General features: G+C 43.3%; 1 long non-coding RNA gene across 1 annotated transcript in view; it reads right to left on the bottom strand.

Annotated features, from left to right (window-relative positions):
• Nucleotides 1–1,383: 1,383 nt before the first annotated feature.
• The window catches only part of LOC149982775 (uncharacterized), a 58,826-nt gene continuing 42,177 nt past the window's right edge, over nt 1,384–18,032 (bottom strand). The window contains exon 2 of the long non-coding RNA XR_016496515.1: nt 1,384–2,163. This is a non-coding gene — a long non-coding RNA (uncharacterized LOC149982775). The remainder of the gene's footprint in view (nt 2,164–18,032) is intronic.

Genomic DNA, 18,032 nt, shown 5'->3' with positions numbered 1-18,032 from the left:
AGCGTCATTATTTCTATATAGGATACACTTTCTCGTTCTGAACTTCTAACGCGAGTGAGACGGGTGTGGCTGCATGACAATGACCCCAAGAGCAGCTGCTCAACTCCAATGCATTTCCACCTCCGACACCACCTAAACATCAGCTATGCGGGTGTCGGCTATCTTCAGCTACCGCCTGATCTGATTAAATCTAGGCTTTCATTTCTACACCATAGTGTAAAAAAACACGTGGGGTCCAAATCTCATCTCCGTGTACAGCATGGTGGAGCTCTTATTCTGATTACTGTATTTGTTTGGTTTTATCCATTAATTTTCAATAAGGTTGACTTGACCTAACAAACCAAAATAAACACATACGAATGTAATTTCTGCAGAGGTAATTAATGTCATTGAAAATACAACTTGAAATTAGTCTGTTTGACAAAAATGAATAAGGTTGTGTTTTAGAGTCCATTTACTGCTTTGATTGTGTTAGGTAACATATTGACACACACATTGACTTGCTCTTTCACCCCTGCATGCCACCTGTTAGAGCGTTGGCCGGCGGCCTGGGAGCAGCTCAGGTCATTAGGGCCATTCAGAAGAGTCAATGGAGGTTCCCAGGGGAGACTGTGGAGACTGGCCATTCCTGCACTGCACACTCCGCTGTCCGCAAGGCTGATCCTCTGCTATAGCGCGGAGCTGGCGGATGCATGCAGAACCAAACCACTCTTGCATTTTGGGGGCCCTAAACAGGCGAGCAAACATTTTTAGTGGCCCACCTTTTGACTGGGGAGATAAGAATGTACTTTTAAAGTTAATTTCCAATTCCACACATTTTGCCATGGGGTAGAGAATAGTTTTTGTTGTTGTTGCAGTTTTAAAGCAAGTTTTCTGCAGTTCTACCCATTTTGCCATGGGGTGAAGAGAAATCTTAGCAGATTTAAAGCAAATTTCCTACAATTCTACACATTTTACCATGTTAATGATACCTGAGTGAGAGTGACTAACAAAATCAGTGGTGGCCCCTTGGAGGTCAGGGTCCCTGGGCACGTGCCTTGCGTGCCCGGTCCCTATTCGGCCATGACTATTACAAGTTTAGATAACTGGCTAGACTAACTTACCAATCTAAAAATGGTTAGCTAATTGAGTGACTGTCAGTGGCCCTAAAACCACTGTTGTGGATCTGCTGTTGACCTGTGTGTGTGTGTGTGTGTGTGTGTGTGTGTGTGTGTGTGTGTGTGTGTGTGTGTGTGTGTGTGTGTGTGTGTGTGTGTGTGTGTGTGTGTGTGTGTGTGTGTGTGTGTGTGTGTGTGTGTGTGTTTCAAATTAAATCCACAGTGTGTCTTTACAGCCAGTTTCACACATGTATACACTCAGGAGAATCACAAACAGTCACAAAAATGGGAAAAGCATTGCTTTATTGTCTATTCTCAACCATACTTTATCCATGAATATGAAAAATAAAAGCAAGGTACCTTTGAAAAGAAGATTGATCAGTGTACTTTGATCAGTAGCAACTTTGAATCTTATGAAGGAACAGGAATTATATAACTAGAACATTAGGGGAAGAATATGACCAAATAACGAATTCCTTTTGAAGGTATTTCTTTGTTTTCCTCTTACCAGTAGGCTATTATCTGTTAAAGGCTAATGTGTATTAAGTCTAAAAGCAACTATCATTCATCTTCCATAATGCTTGGCTGTAAATTACAGCATTATCTCTGTAGACATGGATGAAGAGAAGAGAGTGGGGGTGGAAATAAAGAGAGAGAGAAGGATATAAAAAAAAATAAGAAAAGGAAAAATCCTTAGTCTGGGAAAGATTAGTCCCCTTCCAGTAGGGCCTGTCAGATTTATTTCCAACATCAAGGGCTTCTCTTCTCTCTCCAGCCCCATCCATCAGAGGCCTGTCTGGGGTTTATGTGTGGCCAGAGTCCTGGACTGGGGACGCTGGGTGAAGGGATGGAGGGTTGAGGGCTGGGGGAGTGAAGGGGTTAGGGGGTGGAGGTTTGGAGAGTGGAGCTGTAGGCTCCATGAACGGTTGCCAGGGTACCTGGGCTAGAGGCATCCTCCATCGTCTGGTATCCCAGGGTGCAACAGGAGCACCGGCCCCCAGTAAGTCACCAATGGAGGTGAAAAGCGGTGTCACCAAGATAAAAGGGGACTTCCCCACCCTCTGATCTGTGAGAGAAATCAAAGAGAGAGAGAGAGATGGAGGGAGAGAGAGAGAGAGAGAGAGAGATGGGAAAGAGGGTGAGAGAGAGAGAGGGAGAGAGGGTGAGAGAGAAAGAGAGAGATGGGAAAGAGGGTGAGAGAGAGAGAGAGAGATGGGGAGAGAGAGAGATGGGAACGAGGGTGAGAGAGAGAGAGAGAGAGAGAGAGAGAGAGAAAGAGAGAGATGGGAACGAGAGAGATGGGAAAGAGGGTGAGAGAGAGAGAGATGGGGAGAGAGAGATGGGAACGAGGGAGATTGGGAAAGAGAGAAAGAGGGAGAGAAAGAGAGCACTGTATTACATGTCAATACGTCTAATTTGAAATTATTATCATAGATTGGGTTTGTAAAAAGGGATGTGCGTTCATTGTTTGGGGACAAGTCCCCTCCTCAAACAAACCCCTCCCCATCCCCCACCACTACCACCCCCCTCGCCATGTGCCTCTGCCACCACACACCCCTGCCGTCTTGCTCTGTGTAACCTAGCAACTATTTAATTAAAATAGCATCAGCAAGGATAGGGCTTTTTTTTCTTCCAAGCCCAGGATTTCCTCCAATCTCAGGGCTTTTCATCACAACGTGAATCAAAACCGTGACACGTCTGCAACTGTATAATACCGTTCATATTCCCTGCCTTCTTTGTTACTTTGTTTTAGCATTGCCATTCTAACATGGCCACAGTTCGTCTTCTTCTACCATCTCTCTATACTTGCGTCATTGACAGGCCTATCTGATTGAATGCAGATGATGTCATACCTACACCAACAGCATATTAGTCGTGCAGGAGGCTTTAAAGGTGTGTGTAGGACTTTGAGCCACAGAGAACTACAAACAAGGCCTTCACCTCTCTTTCCTTTACTTGCGTATATCAAGAGCAATGAGGCACCTACCCATCCTCTTTTACCTCTATCTCTCTTTCTCTCTCTCGCTGTGCCTTCTCACTTGACCCTAAAAAAAATGCCATTCACCACCTTCTACAAATGTGTCAGGCTCGAGTAAGGCGGAGCAAAAAGTAGAAATGTAAAGCAGGTCCTCACATCGCCGTTCATTGCCCGTGATGTCATTCAAACAGCATCCACCACTTCTATTCAGAGAAATAAAACAAAGGGACAAAATGTGGCTCAGGGCTGAACATCTCCATCTTTCCCTTCTTCTCTACAGAGCCCATAGAGCCTACAGATATAATGGAGACGCCTATGCATTCCATAGTGATGTAATAACAGCCCAGGCTTTCTCTCTGAAAGTACTGTATTGTAAGTGTGCTTTTGTAGGATTTCCACCATTTTCTTCGAAGCACTTGAGAGGAACCTACAGTGTGATTACTAGGGTGTAGGGAAAAGTCATGGTAAATGGCTCTAATGATGCTCCCTCCAAATTGATATATTATGGGGTTGACCTGCTCTCCAGGTTCACGCCTACCTTCTACCTTCTCCACAGTCTAATCTTCCCTCTTACTGTGTTTCCCACTCTCACCTCCTCCCACACTCACCCTGCTTCCAATTTTACCTCAAAACCTATTCAGACATTTTGATTCAAACACAGACACTTCAGGCCAATGAAAACGGAGAGAGTTTAAGAATTGTAAGGGATAAAGCTACGTAATACTTTTATATCTAGTATGCTCTGTGAAAATCTTTTAAAAACCAAATTCAGAGGTTAAGTCCATGCAAGGACATGTCTATTTAGTGTGATATTTCTGAGAGCTGGTATCAATGGATGAACATCCTGTTAAAGTGAAGCATATTCAAAAAACAGGGGAGACATGGCTCTGACTTGTGTATGGCATATATACTGCTTGTCTCTGGTTGCTTGTATAATTGTACAGTAAGGACAATGAACACGCTTTGTAATTGTGTAGCGATTTTTGTTTACTCCTGATTACAGTTGTCATTCTCACTCTCTCGGATTCATACACACACACACACACACACACACACACACACACACACACACACACACACACACACACACACACACACACACACACACACACACACACACACACACACACACACAAAATTCTGCACACATACACACGCAATCACGTACACACACACAATCACGCACACACAAACACATAAGCGAGCGCAGACAAACACAATCACACACACACACACACATCCATTAATTACGCAATAAAACACTCATTACAGAGGTGTAGAAAATCTGTTCTGAGGTAACATTTGAGTTCTTTCCCTCAGAGCATCATAATACATGTAGGCTTTTAATTGATTTGAAAATATCAAAATAGCATCATAGATTATTATTGTTGACCTTTGTCATTAGAATTACACACCAATAAACTATGGATATTTTGACACACAATACAAATACACAATTCAATTGATTTAAAAAATAAATGCATTATAATACGCAACATCAAGGCAAATGTCATGTGAAATGTTTTTTGGCATTTGTCCTTTGTTGTGTCACAGTGTAAATAATTATAGTAGGTCATGATAATGTAACGTCACATATTATGATTTTATATATATTGAGGATGTGTGTTTTATTTTCCCCCAAATACTACAATACTTATTGAACATTGATGATGACCAAATTTTATGTGAATTGAGTGTTTTGAGCTTTGAAAGCAAATGCACAGTACTCACTGTATTTTATACATGTATAGATGCCTGTATTTGCTATACGCCTGTCTGGTTAGTATCATTGTATCACTATGGCCACAATGCATGTCATCACCGGTTAAATATGTTAATCCTTCACCAGAGTTTATGTTCACAAAACCATTTGGCACAACGGCATGTGGTTTTGACATGAAAGAAGGAAAAGCCCTTAACATTTTATAATGGCACTTTACGATGACGGCCTACACCGGCCAAACCCGGACGACGCTCGGCCAATTGTGCGCCGCCCTATAGTACCACCAATCACAGCCGGTTGTGATACAGCCTGGATTCAAACCAGGGTGTTTGTAGTGATGCCTCAAACACTGAGATGCAGAGCCATAGACTGCTGCACCACTCGGGAGACAGTTTTTATTAGATTTTATTTCACCTTTATTTAACCAGGTAGGCTAGTTGAAAACAAGTTCTCATTTACAACTGTGACCTGGCCAAGGTAAAGCAAAGCAGTTCGACACATACAACAACACAGAGTTACACATGAAATAAACAAACATACAATCAATAATACAGTAGAAAAATCTATGTAGAACATGTGCAAATGAGGGAAGATAAGAGAGGTAAGGCAATAAATAGGCCATGGTGGCAAAGTAATTACAATATAGCAATTAAACACTGGAATGGTAGGATGTGCAGAAGATGAATGTGCAAGTTGAGATACTGGGGTGCAAAGGAGCAAGATAAATAAATAAATACAGTAAGGGGATGAGGTAGATTGGATGGGCTATTTGCAGATGAGCTATGTACAGGTGCAGTGATCTGTGAGCTGCTCTGACAGCTGATGCTTAAAGCTAGTGAGGGAGGTAAGAGTCTCCAGCTTTAGTGATTTTTGCAGTTCGTTACAGTCATTGGCAGCAGAGAACTGGAAGGAGAGGCGGCCAAAGGAAGAATTGGCTTTGGGAGTGACCAGTGAGATATACCTGCTGGAGAGCGTGCTATGGGTGGGTGCTGCTATGGTGACAAGTGAGCTGAGATAAGGCGGGGCTTTACCTAGCAGAGACTTGTAGTTGACCTGGAGCCAGTGGGTTTGGCGACGAGTATAAAGTGAGGGCCAGCCAACGAGAACGTACAGGTTGCAGTGGTGGGTAGTATACAGGTATGGGGCTTTGGTGACAAAACGGATGGCACTGTGATAGACTGCATCCAATTTGTTGAGTCGAGTGTTGGAGGCTATTTTGTAGATGACATCACCGAAGTCGAGGATCGGTAGGATGGTCAGTTTTACGAAGGTATGTTTGGCAGCATGAGTGAAGGATGCTTTGTGCGAAATAGGAAGCATAATCTAGATGTAATTTTGAATTGGAGATGTTTAATGTGAGTCTGGAAGGAGAGTTTACAGTCTAACCAGACACCTAGGTATTTGTAGTTATTTGTAGGTATTTGTAGTCCACATATTCTAAGTCAGAACCTTCCAGAGTAGTGATGCTGGACAAGCGGGCAGGTGATCGATCGGTTGAAGAGTATGCATTTAGTTTTATTTGCATTTAAGAGCAGTTGGAGGCCATGTAAGGAGAGTTGTATGGCATTGAAGCTCATCTGAAGGTTAGTTAACACAGTGTCCAAAGAATGGTGTCATCTGCATAGAGGTGGATCAAAGAATCACCAGCAGCCAGAGCGACATCATTGATGTACAGTGCCTTGCGAAAGTATTCGGCCCCCTTGAACTTTGCGACCTTTTGCCACATTTCAGGCTTCAAACATAAAGATATAAAACTGTATTTTTTTGTGAAGAATCAACAACAAGTGGGACACAGTCATGAAGTGGAACGACATTTATTGGATATTTCAAACTTTTTTAACAAATCAAAAACTGAAAGATTGGGCGTGCAAAATTATTCAGCCCCTTTACTTTCAATGCAGCAAACTCTCTCCAGAAGTTCAGTGAGGATCTCTGAATGATCCAATGTTGACCTAAATGACTAATGATGATAAATACAATCCACCTGTGTGTAATCAAGTCTCCGTATAAATGCACCTGCACTGTGATAGTCTCAGAGGTCCGTTAATAGCACAGAGAGCAGCATGAAGAACAAGGAACACACCAGGCAGGTCCGATATACTGTTGTGAAGAAGTTTAAAGCCGGATTTGGATACAAAAAGATTTCCCAAGCTTTAAACATCCAAAGGAGCACTGTGCAAGCGATAATATTGAAATGGAAGGAGTATCAGACCACTGCAAATCTACCAAGACCTGGCCGTCCCTCTAAACTTTCAGCTCATACAAGGAGAAGACTGATCAGAGATGCAGCCAAGAGACCCATGATCACTCTGGATGAACTGCAGAGATCTACAGCTGAGGTGGGAGACTCTGTCCATAGGACAACAATCAGTCAGTCGTATATTGCACAAATCTGGCCTTTATGGAAGAGTGGCAAGAAGAAAGCCATTTCTTAAAGATATCCATAAAAAGTGTCGTTTAAAGTTTGCCACAAGCCACCTGGGAGACACACCAAACATGTGGAAGAAGGTGCTCTGGTCAGATGAAACCAAAATTTAACTTTTTGGCAACAATGCAAAATGTTATGTTTGGCGTAAATGCAACACAGCTGAACACACCATCCCCACTGTCAAACATGGTGGTGGCAGCATCATGGTTTGGGCCTGCTTTTCTTCAGCAGGGACAGGGAAGATGGTTAAAATTGATGGGAAGATGGATGGAGCCAAATACAGGACCATTCTGGAAGAAACCCTGATGGAGTCTGCAAAAGACCTGAGACTGGGACGGAGATTTGTCTTCCAACAAGACAATGATCCAAAACATAAAGCAAAATCTACAATGGAATGGTTCAAAAATAAACATATCCAGGTGTTAGAATGGCCAAGTCAAAGTCCAGACCTGAATCCAATCGAGAATCTGTGGAAAGAACTGAAAACTGCTGTTCACAAATGCTCTCCATCCAACCTCACTGAGCTTGAGCTGTTTTGCAAGGAGGAATGGGAAAAAATGTCAGTCTCTCGATGTGTAAAACTGATAGAGACATACCCCAAGCGACTTACAGCTGTAATCGCAGCAAAAGGTGGCACTACAAAGTATTAACTTAAGGGGGCTGAATAATTTTGCACGCCCAATTTTTCAGTTTTTGATTTGTTAAAGAATTCTTCACAAAAAAATACAGTTTTATATCTTTATGTTTGAAGCCTGAAATGTGGCAAAAGGTCGCAAAGTTCAAGGGGGCTGAATACTTTCGCAAGGCACTGTATACAGAGAAGAAAGTCGGCCCGAGAATTGAACCCTGTGGCACACCCATAGAGACTGTCCGGACAACAGGCCCTCCAATTTGAACCAGGTGACACAAGGCGAACAGGCGGTGATTGACAGAGTTGAAAGCCTTAGCCAGGTCGATGAATACGTCTGCACTGTAATGTCTCTTACATATGTAAGTTATGATATCGTTTAGGACCTTGAGCGTGGCTGAGGTGCACCCATGACCAGCTCTGAAACCAGATTGCATAGCGGAGAAGGTACAGTGGGGATCGAAATGGTCGGAGATCTGTTTGTTAACTTGGCTTTCGAAGACCTTACAAAGGCAGGGTAGAATAGATATAGGTCTGTAGCAGTTTGGTTCTAGAGTGTCTCCCCCTTTGAAGAGGGGGATGACCGCGGCAGCTTTCCAATCTATGGGAATCTCAGACGATACGAAAGAGAGGTTGAACAGGCTAGTAATATTGCAACAATTTCGGCAGATAATTTTAGTAAGAGAGAGTCCAGATTTTCTAGCCCGGCTGATTTGTAGGGATCCAGATTTTGCAGCTCTTTCAGAACATCAGCTATCTGGATTTGGGTGAAGGAAAAGTGGGGGAGGTTTGGGCGTGTGGCTGTGGGGAGCGCAGGGCTGTTGACCGGGGTATGGGTAGCCAGGTGGAAAGCATTGCCAGCCGTAGAAATGTTTTATTGAAATTCTCAATTATAGTGGATTTATCGGTGGTGACAGTGTTTCCTAGCCTCAGTGTAGTGGGCAGCTAACAGGAGGTGCTGTTATTCTCCATGGACTTTATAGTGTCCCAGAACTTTATTGAGTTTGTGCTACAGGATTCAAATTTCTGTTTGAAAAATGCTAGCCTTAGCTTTCCTAACTGCCTGTGTATATTTGTTCCTAACTTCCCTGAAAAGTTGCATATCGCGGGGGCTGTTCGATGCTATTGCAAAACGCCACAGGATGTTTTTGTGCTGGTCAAGGGCAGTCAGGTCTGGATAGAACCAAGGGCTATATCTGTTCCTGGTTCTACATTTTTTGAATGGGGAATGCTTATTTAAGATGGTAAGGAAGGCACTTTTAAAGAATAACCAGGCATCCTCTACTGACGGGATGAGGTCAATGTCCTTCCAGGATACCCGGGCCAGGTCGATAAGAAAGGCCTGCTCACTGAAGTGTTTTAGGGAGCGTTTGACAGTGATGAGTTGAGGTTATTTGACCGCAGACGCATTACGGATGCAGGCAATGTGGCAGTGATCGCTGAGATCTTGGTTGAAAACAGCAGAGGTGTATTTGGAGGGCAAGTTGGTTAGGATGATATCTATGAGGGTGCCCGTGTTTATGGATTTGGGATTGTACCTGGTGGGTTCATTGATAATTTGTGTGAGATTGAGGGCATCAAGCTTAGATTGTAGGACGGCCGGGGTGTTAAGCATGTCACAGTTTAGGTCACCTAGCAGCACGACCTCTGAAGATAGATGGGGGGCAATCAATTCACATATGGTGTCCAGGGCACAGCTGGGGGCAGAGGGTGGTCTATAGCAAGCGGTAACAGTGAGAGACTTGTTTCTGGAAAGATGGATTTTTAAAAGTAGAAGTTCAAATTGTTTGTGTACAGACCTGGTTAGTAAGACAGAACTCTGCAGGCTATCTCTGCAGTAGATTGCAACACCGCCCCGTTTGGCAGTTCTATCTTGTCGGAAAATGTTATAGTTAGGGATGGAAATTTCAGGGTTTTTGGTGGACTTCCTAAGCCAGGATTCAGACACGGCTAGGACATCCGGTTTGGCAGAGTGTGCTAAAGCAGTGACTAAAACAAACTTAGGGAGGAGGCTTCTGATGTTAACATGCATGAAAGCAAGGCTTTTACGGTTAAAGAAGTCAACAAATGAGAGCACCTGGGGAGTAGGAGTGGAGCTAGGCACTGCAGGGCCTAGATTAACCTCTACATCACCAGAGGAACAGAGGAGGAGTAGGATGAGGGTACGGCTAAAGGCTATCAGGACTGGTTGTTTAGTGCGTTCAGAGCAGAGAGTAAAAGGAGCATGTTTTTGGGCATGAGAGAATAGATTCAAGGCATAATGTACAGACAGGGGTATGGTAGGATGTGAGTACATTGGAGGTAAACCTAGGCATTGAGTAATGATGAGAAATATAGCCTTGATGACAGCTTTGCAGACTTTAGGCATTCCCTCAACCAACTTCACCTGGAATACTTATCCAACATTCTTGAAGAATATATGCTGAGCATTTGTTGGCTGCTTTTCCTTCACTCTGCCGTCCAACTCATCCCAAACCACCTCAATATGGTTGAGGTCAGGTGATTGTGTAGCCCAGGTCATCTGATGCAGCACTCCATCACTCTCCTTCTTGGTCAAATAGCCCTTACACAGCCTGGAGGTGCGTTGCGCCATTGTACTGTTGAAAATCAAATGATTGTCCCACTAAGCGCAAACCAAGTGTAATAGCCATGCTGGTTAAGTGTGCCTTGAATTCAAAATAAATCACATTCTGTGTATTTGAGGTCATTTTAGGTGATAAGCGCAAACCAGATGGGATGGTGTATCGCTGCAGAATGCTGTGGTATCCATGCTGGTTAAGTGTGCCTGGAATTCTAAATAAATCACATTCAGTGTCACCAGCAAAGGACCCCCACACTATCACACCTCCTCCATGCTTCACAGTGGGAACCACACATGCAGAGATCATATGTTCACTTACTCTGCGTCAGTTGTAACCAAAAATCTCAAATTTTGACTCATCAGACCAAAGGACAGATTTCCACGTCTCATGTCCATTGCTCGTGTTTCTTGGCCCAAGCAAGTCCTTTCGTATTATTCGTGTCCTTTAGTAGTGGTTTCTTTGCAGCAATTTGACTGTGAAAGCCTGATTCATGCACTCCTCTGAAAAGTTGATGTTGAGTTGTGTCAACATCTGAGGCTAGTAACTCTAATGAACTTATCCTCTGTAGTAGAGGTAACTCTGGGTCTTCCTTTCCTGTTGTGGTCCTCATGAGGGCCAGTTTTATCATAGCACTTGATGGTTTTTGTGACTGCACTTGAATAAATGTTCATAGTTCTTGAAATTTTCCAGATTGATTGACCTTCATGTCTTAAAGTAATGATCGACTGTCGTTTCTCTTTTCTTATTTGAGCTGTTCTTGACATAATATGGACTTGGTCTTTTACCAAATAGGGATATCTTGTGTATACCACCCATACCTTGTCACAACACAACTGATTGGATCAAACGTATTAAGAAGGAAAGAAATTCCAGAAATGTAACTTTTAATAAGGCACACCTTGTCACAATTGTGTGTATATGTGGCAGGGAAGTCAGGCGCAGTAGAATTAAACTTGGTAAAATGGAGTAATAAAATGAAAAAAAACATAACTCCAAAACCATAAATACAAAAGAAACAAATTGGGTGCGAGGACCCGTCGCGCACCAAATACAAACAACATGAAACTGAACATAAAACAATCTCTGACAAAGACATGATGGGAAACAGAGGGTTAAATGCACAACAGGTAATGAATGGGATTGAAACCAGGTGTGTAGGAAGACAAGACAAAACCAATGGAAAATGAAAAATGGATCAATGATGGCTAGAAGACCGGTGACGTCGACCGCCGAGAACCACCCGAACAAGGAGAGGCATCGACTTCGGCAGAAGTCGTGACACACCTGTTAATTGAAATGCATTCCAGGTGACTACCTCATGAAGCTGGTTGAGAGAATACCAATAGTTTGCAAAGCTGTCATCAAGGCAAAGGTTGACTACTTTGAAGAATCTCAAATGTTTAACACTTTTTTGATTACTACATGATTCCGTATGTGTTATTTCAATGTAGAAGATAGTAAAAATAAAGAATAACCCTTGAAAGAGTACAGTAGGTGTGTCCAAACTTTTGACTGTTACTGTAGGTGATGTCAAAACTAGAAGTAGTGTTTAGTTAATTCTGCAGAGAGCTCTACCAGGTATATTTTAATAGTAAGTATGGTTGTTCAGTCTAAATTCGTGACACAATAGGCATAAGTCAGTTTTTCTAAATAGATTGCAACAGTTTCCAGGTATGGACTGCAGAAGAGGAACAGAATTTGTTAGCACAGAACATCAGTACATTGGGTAAGTCTCTGAGAGATAATCATTTTGATGTGGAAGAGCTTCAACCTTTAAAAATAATTTCCATTGATCAAAGTCAGCAATTTGAAATTTCAAACAAAATGTCCCATGACAGACCAAAGAACCAAAGCATTTAGCCCATTTCAGCCCAAGAAATTCTACCTATATTTGAACAATGTTTATGGACACTATTTACACTTACTTGATAACCATGATAATGAGATCAATATCAAGCTTTGTAAAAATATATATGAAATAATAATACCTGTCAATTCTATTGATAAAAACACTCAAGTATTTGTGGAGTGGGCATTTACAGGCGACACAGAGGTATGTGGGAGAGAGCTTGGGCAGTTTGGAAGGTCCCGTACCCCATTGGCCATCTCTTTACTTTGACACACGTCTAGTCTTGATGACACATGCAACAATGCTGTCTCTCCACTCCACAAACCTAACACGACTGGCTCAGACAATGTTGTGGCCTATGCTGTGCTTGCAGCCAGAGATGTGTCCTCTGCCCAAAGGTCAGTGGGAACAGGGAGCAGCCAGACCAGGTCGTCTAGGGTGAGGCCTAGCTCAGAGCTCCAGGGGGAATCTTTCAGAGACCCAGACATAACAGCCTGGAGAGGAGAAAAAAAGGAGAATAAAAGAAAGGAGAGATGGTCAAAAGTTCTGTTTTTGGTGGCAAGTTGTGTCTCGGCTTGTTAACAATTACACAAACAACTGTCACATCAGACAGAAATATTGGTTTATCACCCTGTGCACTTGGGCCACTATTCCCTACCCAATCCTCTCATCCCCCTCAGCCCCATGCTTCAAAACCCTTTCACCACCTGCATACACGCATACATGCACACTCTCATATCCCTCATTAAAATGCAGAACCCCTCACACCCCTGCCGCATACATTAATTAGCACTCTGGTAACAAGCTAGCTCCATTTATTCAAACCCAGAGCCCCTTACCATTAGTCTGACAGTGGTTAACAGCGGCTGAAGGCCCACAGGCTGCAGTGCTCTCTCCTCAGTGCCCGATTAAAAGGAGAACCCCTCGGACACAAACCTTTCGACTCCTTTCAACATCTCTGACCCTCAGATGATCCCTTGACCGGACCGCCAACTGTCAAGTGTACCTGTTTCCACGGGCTCCACCCCCATCCCATCTCTGTCCTCTCCAGTCTCCATGCCTCTCACCTCACGCCAGTCTAATCCAGCCCACCACCCCTTGCTCAATCTAATTGTCACTTTATATTCCCCACTAGACCCTTGTGGTTTTTATTTTCAGCTTAAGCCCTAATGTACACCAAACAAAAATATAAATGCAACATCCAACAATTTCAAAGATTTTACTGAGTTACAGTTCATATAAGGAAATCAGTCAATTGAAATAAATAAATTAGGCCCTAATCTATAGATTTTACATGACTGGGAATATAGATATGCATCTGTTGGTCAGAGATACGTTTTTTTAAAGGTAGGGGCATTGATCAGAAAACCAGTCAGTATCTGGTGTGACCACTATTAGCCTCAGGCTATTGATTGTGGCCTGTGGAATGTTGTCCGATCCTCTTCAATGGCTGTGCAAGTTGCTGGATATTGGCGAGAACTGGAACACGCTGTTGTACACATCAATCCAGAGCATCCCAAACAAGCTCTATAGGTGACATGTCTGGTGATTATGCAGTCCATGGAAGAACTGGGACATTTTCAGCTTTCAGGAATTGTGTACAGATCCTTGCAACAATATCATGCTGAAACATGAGGTGATGGCAGAAGATGAATGGAACGACAATGGGCCTCAGTATCTTGTCACTGTATCTCTGTGCATTGAAATTGCCATCAATAAAATGAAATTGTGTTCGTTGTCTGTAGCTTATGCCTGCCCATACCGTAACCCCATTACATACTGTCTGCCATCTGCCCAGTACAGTTTGAACCGGGATTCATCCATGAAGAGCACACTTCTCCAGCGTGCCAGTGGCCATCGAAGGTGAATATTTGCCCACTGAAGTCAATCACAGTCAGTCACAACGCTGAACTGCAGTCAGGCCAAGACCCTGTTGAGGATGATGAGCAAGCAGGTGAGCTTCCCTGAGACGGTTTCTGACATTTTGTGCAGAAATTCTTTGGTTGTGCAAATCCAAAGTTTCATCAGCTGTCCGGGTGTCAGACAATCCCACAGGTGAAGAAGCTGGATGTGGAGGTCCTGGGCCGGCGTGATTACACGTCTACTAAGAATTGTTTTAAGAAATGTTTGAATTGTTTTAAGAAGTTCATAATACGGATCACTTAGCTATTTGATTTAGAATTTGAAGACCCCTTTAAGACGTCCTCTCACTGTCAACGGCATTTATTTTCAGAAAACAAAGGGGCGGTCAAAATCAAAAGTAACCGTCAGTATCTGGTGTGGCCATCAGCTGCAGTGCATCTCCTCCTCATCTCCTCCTCATGGACTGCACCAGATTTGCCAGTTCTTGCTGTGAGATGTTACCCCACTCTTCCACCAAGGCACCTGCAAGGTCTCGGACATTTCTGGGGGGAATTGCCCTAGCCCTCACTGGGATTGAGATCCGGGCTCTACTCTGGCCATGGCAGAACACTGACATTCCTGTCTTGCAGGAAATCATGCACAGAATGAGCAGTATGGCTGGTGGCATTGTCATGCTGGAGGGTCATGTCAGGAGGAGCCTGCAGGAAGGGTACCACATGAGGGAGGAGGATGTCTTCCCTGTAATGCACAGCGTTGAGATTGCCTGCAATGACAACAAGCTCAGTCCGATGATGCTGTGACACACAGCCCCAGATCATGATAGACCCTCCACCTCCAAATCGATCCCGCTCCAGAGTACAGGCCTCTGTGTAATGCTCATTCCTTTGACGATAAACGCGAATCCAACCATCACCCCTGGTGAGACAAAACTGTGACTCGTCAGTGAAGAGCTCTTTTTGCCAGTCCTGTCTCGTCCAGCAACGGTGGGTTTGTGCCCATAGGCAACATTGTTGCCAGTGATGTAGTAGGCCTTACAACAGGCCTACTACAAGCCCTCAGTCCAGCCTTTCTCAGCCTATTGCAGACAGTCTGAGCACTGATGGAGGGATTGTGCGTTCCTGGTGTAACTCGGGCAGTTGTTGTTGCCATCCTGTACCTGGCCCGCAGGTGTGATGTTCAGAGGTACCGATCCTGTGCAGGTGTTGTTACACGTGGTCTGCCACTACGAGGGCGATCAGCTGTCCGTCCTGTCTCCCTGTAGAGCTGTCTTAAGCATCTCGCAGTACGGATATTGCAATTTATTGCCCTGGCCACATCCGCAGTCCTCATGCCTCCTTGCAGCATGCCTAATGCACATTCACGCAGATGAGCAGGGACCCTGGGCATCTTTCTTTTAGTGTTTTTCAGAGTTAGTAGAAAGGCCTCTTTTGTGTCCTAAGTAACTGTGACCTTAATTGCCTACCGTCTGTAAGCTGTTGGTGTCTTAACAACCGTTCCACAGGTGCATGTTCATTAATTGTTTATGGTTCATTGAACAAGCATGGGAAACAGTGTTTAAACCCTTTACAATGAAGATCTGTGAAGTTATTTGGATTTTTATGAATTATCTTTGAAAGACAGAGAAGGTCTTTTTTTGCTGAGTTTATATTTATATATATTTATATACATTTGTTAAAAAAGTTTGAAATATCCAATAAATGTCGTTCCACTTCATGATTGTGTCCCACTTGTTGTTGATTCTTCACAAAAAAAATACAGTTTTATATCTTTATGTTTGAAGCCTGAAATGTGGCAAAAGGTCGCAAAGTTCAAGGGGGCCGAATACTTTCGCAAGGCACTGTATATAAATATATAAATATATATTTACAGGATGTTTTTTTTTACATGTACAGTATGTCACGAATCCCGCCGAAGGTGGTTCCTCTTCCTGTTCGGGCGGCGCTCGGCGGTCGTCGTCGCCGGCCTACTAGCTGCCACCGATCCCCTTTTCTGTTTCAGTTTGTTTTGTCTGATTAGTCTCACCTGTTTCTTGTTTGGGTTTTGATTTGGGCTATTTAAACCAGGTATGCCCGCCTGCTTTTGTGCGGACTTGTTTTTCTGTTCATGTGTGTGTGGATTCTCGTGGACTCTTTCCTCCGGACTGTTTGGTCCTACTTTTGGGCTAGTTAAGTGATGCGCCTTAGTGTTTGGCGTCACCGTTACTTGTTGTCCTGGAATAAACGACCACGATTGAACTACCTCTGCTCTCTGCGCCTGACTCTTCCACACACTACTCCTTAGAAGCCGGGACAATGTACAATTGAAGTCGGAAGTTTACATACACTTTAGCCAAATACATTTAAACTCAGTTTTTCACAATTTCTGACATTTAATCTTAGTAAAAATTCCCTGTTTAAGGCCAGTTAGGAACACCACTTCATTTTAAGAATGTGAAATGTCAGAGTAATAGTAGAGAGAAGGATTTATATCAACTTTTATTTATTTCATTACAGTCCCAGTGGGTCAGAAGTTTGCATACACTCAATTAGTATTCGGAAGCATTGCCTTTAAATTGTTTAACTTGGGTCAAACGTTTCGGGTAGCCTTCCACGAGCTTCCCACAATAAGTTGGGTGAATTTTGGCCCATTCCTCCTGACAGAGCTGGTGTAACTGAGTCAGGTATGTAGGCCTCCTTGCTCAAACATACTTTTCAGTTCTGCCCACAAATTCTTCTAAAGGATTGAGGTCAGGGCTTTGTGACGGCCACTCCAATACCTTGACTTAGTCATCCTTAAGCCATTTTGCCACAACTTTGGAAGTCTGCTTTGGGTCATTGTCCATTTGGAAGACCCATTTGCGACCAAGCTTTAACTTCTCATGTCTTGAGATGTTGCTTCAATGTATCCACATAATTTTTGTCCCTCATGATGCCATCTATTTTGTGAAGTGCACCAGTCCCTCCTGCAGCAAAGCACCCTCACAACATGATGCTTCCACCCCCGTGCTTCACGTTTGGGATAGTGTTCCTCGGCTTGCAAGCCTCCCCCTTTTTCCTCCAAAGATGGTCATTATGGCCAAACAGTTCTATTTTTCTTTCATCAGACCAGAGGACAAAAAGTACGATCTTTGTCCCCATGTGCAGTTGCAAACCGTAGTCTGGCTTTTTTATGGAGGTTGTGGAGCAGTGGCTTCTTCCTTGCTGAGCGGCCTTTCAGGATATGTCGATATAGGACTCGCTTTACTGTGGATATAGATACTTTTGTACCTGTTTCCTCCAACATCTTCACAAGGTCCTTTGCTGTTGTTCTGGGATTGATTTGCACTTTTCGCACCAAAGTACGTTCATCTCTAGGAAACAGAATGAGTCTCTTTTCTGAGCGGTATGACGACTGCGTGGTCCCATGGTGTTCATACTTGCGTACTATTGTTTGTACAGATGAACGTGTTACCTTCAGGTGTTTGGAAATTGCTCCCAAGGATGAACCAGACTTGTGGAGGTCTACAATTTTTTTATTTTTTTATTTTCCCATGGTGTCAAGCAAAGAGGCACTGAGTTTGAAGGTAGGCCTTGAAATACATCCACAGGTACACCTCCAAATGACTCACATTATGTCAATTAGCCTATCAGAAGCTTCTAAAGCCATGACATCATTTTCTGGAATTTTCCAAGCCGTTTAAAGGCACAGTCAACTTAGTGTATGTAAACTTCTGACCCACTGAAATTGTGATATAGTGAATTATAAGTGAAATAATCTGTCTGTAACAATTCTTGGAAAAATTACTTGTGTCATGCACAAAGTAGATGTCCTAACTGACTTGCCAAAACTATAGTTTGTTAACAATAAATTTGTGGAGTGGTGGAAAAACGAGTTTTAATGACTCCAACCTAAGTACATGTATGCTT

The sequence above is a fragment of the Oncorhynchus mykiss genome, chromosome 6, assembly GCF_057628025.1.
Source record: "Oncorhynchus mykiss isolate SJ-2025 chromosome 6, ASM5762802v1, whole genome shotgun sequence".
NCBI classification, from domain to species: domain Eukaryota; kingdom Metazoa; phylum Chordata; class Actinopteri; order Salmoniformes; family Salmonidae; genus Oncorhynchus; species Oncorhynchus mykiss.
This window is presented reverse-complemented; position numbering and strand designations above follow the sequence as displayed.